The sequence below is a fragment of the Rhinichthys klamathensis genome, unplaced genomic scaffold (assembly GCF_029890125.1).
Source record: "Rhinichthys klamathensis goyatoka isolate OS25496 unplaced genomic scaffold, OSU_Roscu_1.1 h1tg000029l_1, whole genome shotgun sequence".
NCBI lineage: Eukaryota > Metazoa > Chordata > Actinopteri > Cypriniformes > Leuciscidae > Rhinichthys > Rhinichthys klamathensis.
This window is the reverse complement of record NW_026606579.1, coordinates 4062501-4073651: the sequence shown is the minus strand read 5'-3', so window position 1 is coordinate 4073651 and position 11151 is coordinate 4062501. Positions and strand designations below refer to the sequence as shown.

Here is an 11151-nt window from a genome sequence, read left to right as displayed (position 1 = left end):
CAGAGGTACCACCTAGCAACTGAATAACAACCTTTCAGAACAACATAGCAACTGCTATAGCAAAAACATCCAATAGTAACCCTTTCGAAAGCCTTGGTAACTCATGCAGGCCAGTTTTCCACAGGATTAATAAGCATTTGCTTCAGATGATGTGTAATCTTATACAAATAGATTTAGGGGTTTATTATATGCTAAGTTTTATGAATGTAGCTGTGTGAATGGAAATTCAATCTTGAACTGTGCATTATGAATTTTAATTGTAAGCGGTCACACACAGACTTCATTCTCCATAACTCAGCACAAGAGTAGCATTTATAGTAGTATTTTTCAATATTCTTGCGTTTTACACAGTGTAATACAGGCTTATTTGATATGGATGGGTTTGTTGGGAGGTTAAAGTGCTCCGATCAAACTGAACTCGGCTTGGGATGTTGTGCTTAACACAAGATGTTCAAAGCGGCGCACACAGTAAAATTAACCCTCGAGTCGCCAAATGTGAGTAAATTTCGGCGTTGGTTGGTGAGTATATGAAATGATGTCAATCGCCAGTTAGCCGGTAATTTTCTTTTATGAATTCTAACAATACAATGGCTGTGTCCGAAATCTCCCACTACTCACTACACTCACCGGCCACTTTATTAGGTACCCCATGCTAGTAACGGGTTGGACCCCCTTTTGCCTTCAGAACTGCCTCAATTCTTCGTGGCATAGATTCAACAAGGTGCTGGAAGCATTCCTCAGGGAGTTTGGTCCATATTGACATGATGGCATCACACAGTTGCCGCAGATTTGTCGGCTGCACATCCATGATGCGAATCTCCCGTTCCACCACATCCCAAAGATGCTCTATTGGGTTGAGATCTGGTGACTGTGGAGGCCATTTTAGTACAGTGAACTCATTGTCATGTTCAAGAAACCAATTTGAAATGATTAGAGCTTTGTGACATGGTGGAAGTAGCCATCAGAGGATGGGTACATGGTGGCCATAAAGGGATGGACATGGTCAGAAACAATGCTCAGGTAGGCCGTGGCATTTAAACGATGCCCAATTGGCACTAAGGGGCCTAAAGTGTGCCAGGAAAACATCCCCCACACCATTACACCACCACCACCAGCCTGCACAGTGGTAACAAGGCATGATGGTTCCATGTTCTCATTCTGTTTACGCCAAATTCTGACTCTAACATCTGAATGTCTCAACAGAAATCGAGACTCATCAGACCAGGCAACATTTTTCCAGTCTTCAACTGTTCAATTTTGGTGAGCTCTTGCAAATTGTAGCCTCTTTTTCCTATTTGTAGTGGAGATGAGTGGTACCCGGTGGAGTCTTCTGCTGTTGTAGCCCATCCGCCTCAAGGTTGTGCGTGTTGTGGCTTCACAAATGCTTTGCTGCATACCTCGGTTGTAACGAGTGGTTATTTCAGTCACTGTTGCCCTTCTATCAGCTCGAACCAGCCTGGCCATTCTCCTCTGACCTCTGGCATCAACAAGGCATTTCCGCCCACAGAACTGCCGCTCACTGGATGTTTTTTCTTTTTCGGACCATTCTCTGTAAACCCTAGAGATGGTTGTGCGTGAAAATCCCAGTAGATTAGCAGTTTCTGAAATACTCAGACCAGCCCTTCTGGCACCAACAATCATGCCACGTTCAAAGTCACTCAAATCACCTTTCTTCCCCATACTGATGCTCGGTTTGAACTGCAGGAGATTGTCTTGACCAGGTCTACATGCCTAAATGCACTGAGTTGCCGCCATGTGATTGGCTGCTTAGAAATTAAGTGTTAACGAGCAGTTGGACAGGTGTACCTAATAAAGTGGCCGGTGAGTGTATATAGTGGACTATATAGTGAGGTCGCCATTTTGTAGTGCTGTCCGAATGTATAGTGATGATTATTATACCCTATATAGTCCACTCAATGTATCCCAGAATGCATTTTGAAAAGTAGTGTACAACCGATGGTCACTAACCCAAGCCCTACATACCATCATGCATTGCGCTGATCGTAAAAGACCTATCAGCATCATCTTCATCTTTAACTTACAATTTGACGACGTCTCGCTAGCGTAGCAAGAACAGCACGTCGTTTTCTGTGTCTAGAAATCCTGTTTCTTTTGCTAATCCGCAAAATCTTCTGAATCACGAGAACAAACAAACAAAAAAGATAAATATTGAGTGGCATCTCCACAGAGTCTAAAAGCTGTTTTATTAAGAGTATTATGAGCAAGATATTTGATAACGTAGATCTGTTTTTTTAGGCAAGAGAAAACGGTGTGGCGCGAAAATGAAAATATATGAAATATGTTTATTAATTTTATTTATGTTTATAAGTTATAATCATGTGTGGAGTAACGCATTATAACAGAAACGGCCAGAAATGACTTTTAATTTTACAATTTTGGAGAAATAAGCTCAATATAATGTAATGTATTTATATATATATAAAAAAAAAAAATCTATTTAGCCCAGAGCTGGCTCGGCACCAGCTGACAGATGATGGCGCATTTAAATAGTGCGACAGTAATGACGTAATCAACGGCGCCGAGAGACGATCGAGTAGTGTCCGAAAGTGGTGTTTCTATTACGCTGGTGAGCTCACTATATAGTGCTCTACTCCCTACCCCCTAACTAGGGGTTAGGGAGTAGTGGTTTGAGTGGAGATTTCGGACACAGCCAATGTTATGAGAACATGAACGTGAACAAACAGTTAACAGGCTATCGCTGCATCGTCACCAAAGTTTATGAATTGCCTATTTAAATATTCACGCGCAAGAAGAAGCGATAGGAGCTCAATCTGTCACTCACGCGTGTGTGGGAAGTTTAAACATCCGAGGCGCGCACACAGAAAGCCGCGTCTTCTTGCGCTTGAATGGTCAAATTCACACAACATTAGGTCATAAAACTGCCTGTCTCAGCGAGCATCCTAGCAAACATTGCCGGTTACGGCGTAAGTGAATGTAAACGGTGGAGAAAGAGTATCAGTGTATTGGATCCATGCAATCGCTCTTAAAGTGACACAGCCTAATATTTCTGCTGCGGTCTGTGTTTTTAATGTTAATCTAACAACAAAAGGCAAAGAAAAAAATCATGCTCTTGACTGAATCACTTATGAAACTTTAATAAGGATTAATCTGTTCATTTATACAGTGAAGACTATCCAGTGTTGTTTTACATTTGATTACTTTATTCAATGTCTCTCAATGTTACGAGCCAGAAAGGTAACGTATTTTTTTTTTCATGTAAGTTAGGCTTGTCCAGAGCCATAGAGAGAGAGAGTTGCGACACTCCCATAAACCGCCATAGGAACTCTGGAATGCGGAAGTAACGCGTGTCGTGGAGCGGCCAATAGTTCCAAACACTGATAGTTTCTCCATTGAACCCCATTCATTTTCAGTGCTCCCGAAGTACGCTAACTGGTAAATTAATTAAATTACTGTTTTTTTTTTTACTTTTACACACATTAGCCGACCTCTCGTGAATCTAGTCTGTAGTTATATTTTATGTAGCCAGTTTTAGTAAATGTTTATTGTAAGATAATAGGTTAATTGCAGCTATAGCTTACGTGACCAACACTTCACTAACGTTAGCTAACTTACGGTAACTGATGTATATAATATATAATATTTTTAATAATATTTTATATATATATATATATTTATATATAATATTATATACATACACCCACCCACACACACACACAATTCATTTATTTAAATGGGTTAGGGTTATGCATATATGTGCTTATATGTATTTAGGAACATAGTTAATTCACTCATTAACTATCTCTCCGGTTTAATTTTATGAAGAATATTTTTCGGTTGAATATACCGAACATTGCTGTATATAGTCGTTGCTTTCTACGTTATGGGAGCAGTCTATTTCCCTCCTAAATTATTCATTTGTACATGCACAGCGTAATTATTTATATTTTGTGTTGGTTGGCGTTCTGAACGGACTGCAGACCTCTTTGCGTGATCACGAAGGTATAGGCTAATGGCTGAATCAGAATTTATAAGCAAGATCACGGGAATCAATAGCCTAATACAGCCCAGTTGTGCTAAAATAAATATCATGAGACGTCCATCATCAGATGAATGACATGGAAAAGTTAAGTTAGAGCCGCTAAAGCCAGTGCTATTACTACCCATGCAAACATGAACACTAAGCTTTTCCCTCCAAAAATTAGCCTAAAACTTATCTAAGTTGTCACCCTGCCTCTCCAAATGCAAAACTGACATTAACAAAATGCAATAACAGCTTAAAAAGTACTCGGGTGTGTGTTTTATTTTATATTTACCGTTTAATAATGCAATCGCTGCTGTCTGTCCATAGAAGAACATGACAGCCCGCGTATGTTTTGGAACTAATGGGGCTTACATGAACCAAGTGACAGCCGTCGCGGCGACATCAAAGCGTGTCGCAACTCTATGGCTCTGGGCTTGTCTAGCCATGGGCGTCACACTTTCGTTTTTTTTAACCATTAAAACGCACAGGTAGATGTTTGTTTTGATACAATAAATTGTAAACGGATACTTTGACTGCCTGTTGCTATGGTTACTCACAGCTGATGTAGCCAGCGCATTTATTTATTCATTTCGAACGGTAAACAGTCAGTTTCACCAGAACGCCTTTACTGGGTGTCCTCTATCACTTTTTAATGGACACCCTGCAGCCAATCAGAATCGAGTATTCACCCAGACCATGGTATAATAACTGAATTATTGAATACTACGTTTAGTATTCATACTAATACTGAAAACTGAGTCCTTTTGGATGTTAAGTAGGCCTACATTATCACTATGTGTAATTCATTTTTTTGACCAAAGCAAACTATTCTTAGCTTAACTGTATCATAGTTTCTGACTGTATTCAAAGCACGGCTTCCGTGTTCATCAAGCAACAGTTTATGATTATGCGGCATGTGTCTGATGGAAGATGCCCATAGGATCTGTGTCTGCTGGAATCTGCGTGGACAGATTGCTTGAGGGAGGCTGCTAATTTACAAAGCTGTGTGCCTTGGATTCATTAGCTTAAATCCGAGTCTCAACGGAGAGCCAAAGTTTCAGTAACCACGCAAATATTATCTGAAAAGAGCGCGGCGAAGTATCACAGCAGATTCCCACAGTTCCCTCATTAAAAATACCATTATGGGCTGTGAGAGATGACAAAGGTGCTTAAAAACAGACCATCAATACTGAGTTAATGATGGGGAGAGTCGCTCATGTGCACACACACATTGGCCGAATAGCAAGCCACACTATTTTTACTATTTATGCAGTATGCACATTATGCAAATGTTCTGTATGAAACGAGCAGTGTAAAACAGAATACACTGCATGAAATGTTGTATCAATGCAATGTGCTCATCATGACTCTTTATTTGATCAAACTATAATCACTGGTATTTATAGTGTCGAGATACTAGTTTTAGTAGTATTTTTAATAATTTTTTTATGCATTTGTTTAATTTTAGTCAAAGGATTTAGTAATTTAGTTGTGTTTTTGCCATTTTTTTATTTATATATATATACAGGTGAAACTCGAAAAATTAGAATATCGTGCAAAAGTTCATTTATTTCAGTAATTTAACTTAAAAGGTGAAACTAATATATTATATAGACTCATTACATGCAAAGTGAGATATTTCAATTTGTTAAAATTGTGATGATTATGGCTTACAGCTTATGAAAACCTTTTCACAATATTCTAATTTTGAATTTGGGGTTTTCATAAGCTGTGAGCCATAATCATCACAATTATAACTAATAAAGGCTTGAAATATCTCACTTTGCATGTAATGAGTCTATATAATATAATAGTTTCACCTTTTAAGTTAAATTACTGAAATAAATGAACTTTTGCACGATATTCTAATTTTTCGAGTTGTATACACACACATACATTTCAGTCTACTATAATACTCATTTTAGTCTATATTTATTGTATTTCAAGTAACAAAAAGGTTGTTTATGGTTTAAGTTTTAGTCAATAACTATAACCCTGACAATAAAACAGAAAGTTAATATATTTGACCCAAAATAATATAAAAACAAAAAAACATTTTATGTCTCATAATTACCATGTATACAATTAATAATATTATTTTAAAATCATAAAAAATATATATATATATTTAAATTAGCCTACATTATTTAAATTATTTTAAATTCATTTAATAATTAAATAATTAAATTGTGGACTGCAGTTTTGTACAAAATCATGTTTAAATGACATTCATTCATCAGACTGGAAGTGGAAGGTCAAGTCGAGTGCATTGTATTATGAGATACGTCGTTCCTGTAAGTATTCTAGTTTGTATACTGTAAATTTTGGCATATAAGTGGTAAGATATAGAAGATTGACACACTATCACAGTATAACAGTAGTATGTTAGTAGTACAAACACAGAGTGCATGAGGAAGTGTGTTGAGATTATCATCCCTCTCTTATTTCACCATAGAGGAAGTGATATATAATGCCTCATAGTGACGGGCGGTGGAGGAGACAAAAAGACAGAAACAAAGATTTCTTTTCTTCTCCTTTGTGAATGTCAGAACAAAAGAATTACCCGACACTCGCCACAAACTATGGCAAGCCGTTTTAACTTTTATTCATTTCCAGGATATGAATACTTGATATCAACAATTCAGTTTTCACTAGTTAAAATTATAATTATTGATATCAGGAATAATATTTCTACTAGTAACAATGGCAATTTTTGATATCAGGAATTACATTTTCACTAGTAACAATGCTAATTCTTGATATCAACAATTGAATTGCAACTAGTAAAAACTATAATTCTTGATATCTGTAATTGTATTTTCACTAGTGAAATGTCACCATAGGCTGCCATTCAAAATCAATTGTTGATATCAAGAATTGATTTCTTACTAGTAGAAATATAATTTTTGATATCAATAATTACATTGATATCAACAATTCATATCCTGGAAATCAGTGGCGTAGACAGGGGAGGGGCCATGGGGGCACTGGCCCCTCCTGAAAATTGATTGGCCCCCCGGTGTGCCCCCACCCTTCTACTTGTCTGTCATTCAAAAATTCAAATCATAATCTTTCAGTTTGTAGTAGAATAATTCATGATTCCGCGTCGCGATGCTTCTCAACGAGGACCAAGAATAGCGAGCTAGAGTTTTTTCTATTTCTTTTACATATTTTTTGACCCAGCGCCAATATTTCCGCCCGTGCTCTCTGATTTGTTACTTAGACTTGAGTGAACTAACATTCAGCCAATCACAGCGCGAAGCATCTATTGGGCGCGTCTGCCATGAGCTTCAAATCTCTTGTTGCTCTTGCGAATTTTCGTGTTCGTTTAGTTGCTGTTTGGCCGTCTAATGTATTCCATGCATGCACGCCAGAAAAAAAGCAGAGGACGATTACATCATTTTTTTGACACACACTGTAAGTATGTGTTACAGTATGTCGCGATGACATGAATCACACGTAAAGTTTCCTTGTTATGATTTAACCTACTGTAACGCAGTAAGACGTGTAAGACAACCCGTATGGACCTCGTCGCGCAGGATTGTGTCGAGTGTGTGTTAAATGCTCTCTTACTTGTTGCTTTGGATAAAAGCGTCTGTTAAATGAGACATAACAGATTATTCCCAGCAGGCACACAACGTCATAAAACGTTGATATTTGGTTAAATTTTGGTTGCGACGTCGGGTCCAAAATTCAATGTAAATTCAACATCTAATGTCAATGTTAAATTGATGTCCAATACCGAATACATTGATTTAGGTTTACCGTTTTATTGATATATTTTTTATAAAATGTCTGTTGTATAAAATTACTGTAGGCTAGATGTAATCTGTATACTACTCATTGAACACTTTTTTTTGTCCAACTGTTAAGAAGTAAGATAAAAGTTATTGTTCAAGTGCAGTTTAACTGAAATATTGTAAATATCATAAAATATCTTTATTTCATAAAAATAAAGTATAGATGTCCACAGTTGTCTGAAAGTTCCAAGTCCTGCAATATTTTTTTATTTCGAGTATGATTTCACAAAAATAGGTTGCTGTAAGCTATCATGGCATGTTCCCAAAATTAGCACTAGGGTGCTGTAAAATGCCAATTGCTATTCCATCTAGAATTTATTATTATGAACATCACCTTTCAGTCCCTCCAGAAAAACGCGATTATGCGATCGCATGATTCAATGCATAATCAGCCAAAGTCTGCATATTTATGCGGGGGCATTTTTCAAATACGCCGCACTTTTGCCGTATAAATTGCCGATTTCTACGCAAAATATGCGGGGCTTGTATGATTTCATAATCCCCGCATTTTTGTTGCAAAAAAGAAAGTCACATATATCTTAGCAGAAAGTTGATAAATGTTGCGTTTACTTCACACAAGAGCAGCCGTTTCCCCCTGTTGCCATGGGAACGTTATAAAGTGACGTAATTACGCGACATGAACATCATTGAAAAGCTGTAAAACAGGAAACATTTTTTCATATTTTATTTATTCATTTTTACAGAAGTTGTAGCATATTCCTTTTGTAAAGCTACAGAACTTGTTTGACTCATCAATGTTTTGTAAGTTTGAGCCATGTGTAAAACAAAATGAAATATTCCAGCACTTTCTGTGATGTAGTATGCTTGCTTATCATAGGAAGTAATAGCTCTTTACATTAAGATAGTAGCCTAGTGAGAACAGGGTGTTAGGGAATCACTTTTTCTCTCTTTTTCATCAAACCGCAGTTTTTGCAAGTTCCCGCAATTTCATCACATAAAATTGCATAAATATCCTGCATATTCCATCGCCGCATAATCAAGGATTTAAAAAAGATTTATTACAATTTTATTACAGTTATATGAATTCATTAATTGTGTATTTATTATATGAATGATTAATATAATTATGCATTTATATAAATAAGGCTGTTCTATTATTATTTGTGAGTTGTACACTAATACATTGGATTATTTTATTTATTACAGTTTTTCTTTCACTTTTGTAAAGTGAAAAGTTAATGTAAATTGTATTTTATTGTTTTGACTTTTGAGCAGTGAATAACTGCTATTAAAAGATAATAGGGTATCACTGTGTATTGCTGATTTTAAAGCTTACTGAACTTGAAATGATTTGGATATCTACAGTTCTACATAAATACACAACATAAGAATGGCCCCTCTGTAATAATTGTGGCCCCTCTTGTGCCCCCTAGTTGAAAAAATCCTAGAATCGCCCCTGCTGGAAATGAATAAAAGTTAAAACGGCTTGCCATAACAAACAAGCACACAGCGAAGCCGCGGCGAGCCGTTTGCACAACATTGAATATATGAAGCCAGGAGGGAATTAATAAAGAGTAAATGTGCTAAAGCAGATCTCACAGCAGATAAAACTATCACAAACAGCAGCTCATGGTCACTAGATAAAAAAAACAAATGTCCTTTGCACAAGAAACTCTCATAACTTCATTTTCACTTGCTTAAAATGAAATCTATCTTAGCTACAACCGTTTAAAGGCTTTTCTGCACTGCATGATCGTCCCTCCGGCTCGTTTGATTTAGTGTCCGTAAGATCTTCACGCTGGGTTTGCTGTTCTGAACAGGATCTGACACAGAAACCTCTAACAGCTGTTTGATTTCACATGTTCATTAATTGCGTGTTGACGCCTGCGGTCTGGCCGCGCATGATAAGCGCTCCTCTGGGTTCACCGTTATGGTTATGTAATAGTGATGTTTACCAAAGAGCGTTCTGTCAGATCTACTCATCCTCAGTCACTCCTTACACGCTCTGTGCGCTGTCAGTGTGAGCGAGTGTGTGTGTAGGCAGTGCACTTTGACCTTTCTTAACCCCTGTCCTTCTCTCTTACTTCACTCGGAGGGCAAGCACTTGGACATCAGTGATGATGGTGAAGGCTAGTGCTGTAGCGGCGCGTCGATGACGTCGACGCTTCGACGTGAAAATTACGTCGACGCCATATTTTTGCGTCGACAATTCTTTATTTATTTTTATTTTTTGCACCGTGTCCGGCGGTACAGCTCGACACCACACGTGGGAGACCGAAACATTGCAGAATGGAGGACGAAGACAACTAGAAGTGAATGTGCTTTCCATTAAATGAATCACATACAGTAAACAAACCCTTAACAAAAAAAAAAACGTTGCAATTTAGACGCGCAAACTGGGTGCCGGTGCGGAGACGTACACGCTCGGGCAGATTCGGCTTGAAGTCGTTCATCCTCGGTTGCGGCGCCGTGCGCGCTGTTACAAAAAAAGCCGTGCACACAGCCACGCGTCATTTTTGCGGCGCGCACCTTCGCGCTTGTGCGGGGGCGTCGAGTATAAACAAGGCTTTACTCCGGTTCAGCGCGCGCTCTGATCGGTAAAGGGGCGCAGACCTCTCCCGAATCATCTCCAGCACTCAGCCTCCGATCGCACCACTAACTCCGCCTACGTTTCCCTCGTAAGCTGATATTAGTATTTAAACATTCTCTATGATAAAACATGTTTGTAAGAAATATTTTAATAACACGTTTTTGGTGGTTATAGAGTTCTAATGACGGTGTTCAAATACATAACTTTAGACTAACGTTAGCCAGCTTATAGTATCATGATTCAGTACACTAGTTAGTATTTATTTGAGATACATGATGTTATTAATCGAGCAGCAGAAAAATAATCTTTATATTAATCGTCCGAATAGTCGTTAGATTAGTCGACTAATCGATAAAATAATCGCCCAACTAATCCTTTAGTTAATAATCGTTTACCCCAGCCCTAGTGAAGGCAATCCCATAATGCACTGCAACAAGTTCAGTGGAAGGAAATCATCCAAGATGGTGAACAGAGGTGAGAGAAATATTGATTGTAAATATATATATATATATATATATATATATATATATATAAACATAGTAATTGAATTTCATATGCAACCTAAAAGTATAGATTAATTGTGTTGAATATACACAAAAAATCATCTAAGCCATGTTTGGGTTAAATATGGATGAACCCAAACGTTGGTTTAAATGTTTCAATTATATATATATATATATATATATATATATATATATATATATATATATATATATATATATTTTTTATTCACTACTTAAAAAAATCTAGATTCATTTTATTTAATATATATTACAACGGAATTGATTTGCATTTCA

The 11151-nt window shown here is 37.3% G+C and overlaps 1 long non-coding RNA gene across 1 annotated transcript in view; it reads right to left on the bottom strand.

The window, feature by feature from the left end:
* Window positions 1-2445: 2445 nt before the first annotated feature.
* The window catches only part of LOC130080042 (uncharacterized), a 61810-nt gene continuing 53104 nt past the window's right edge, over window positions 2446-11151 (bottom strand). Inside the window, exon 2 of the long non-coding RNA XR_008806646.1 lies at window positions 2446-2611. This is a non-coding gene — a long non-coding RNA (uncharacterized LOC130080042). The remainder of the gene's footprint in view (window positions 2612-11151) is intronic.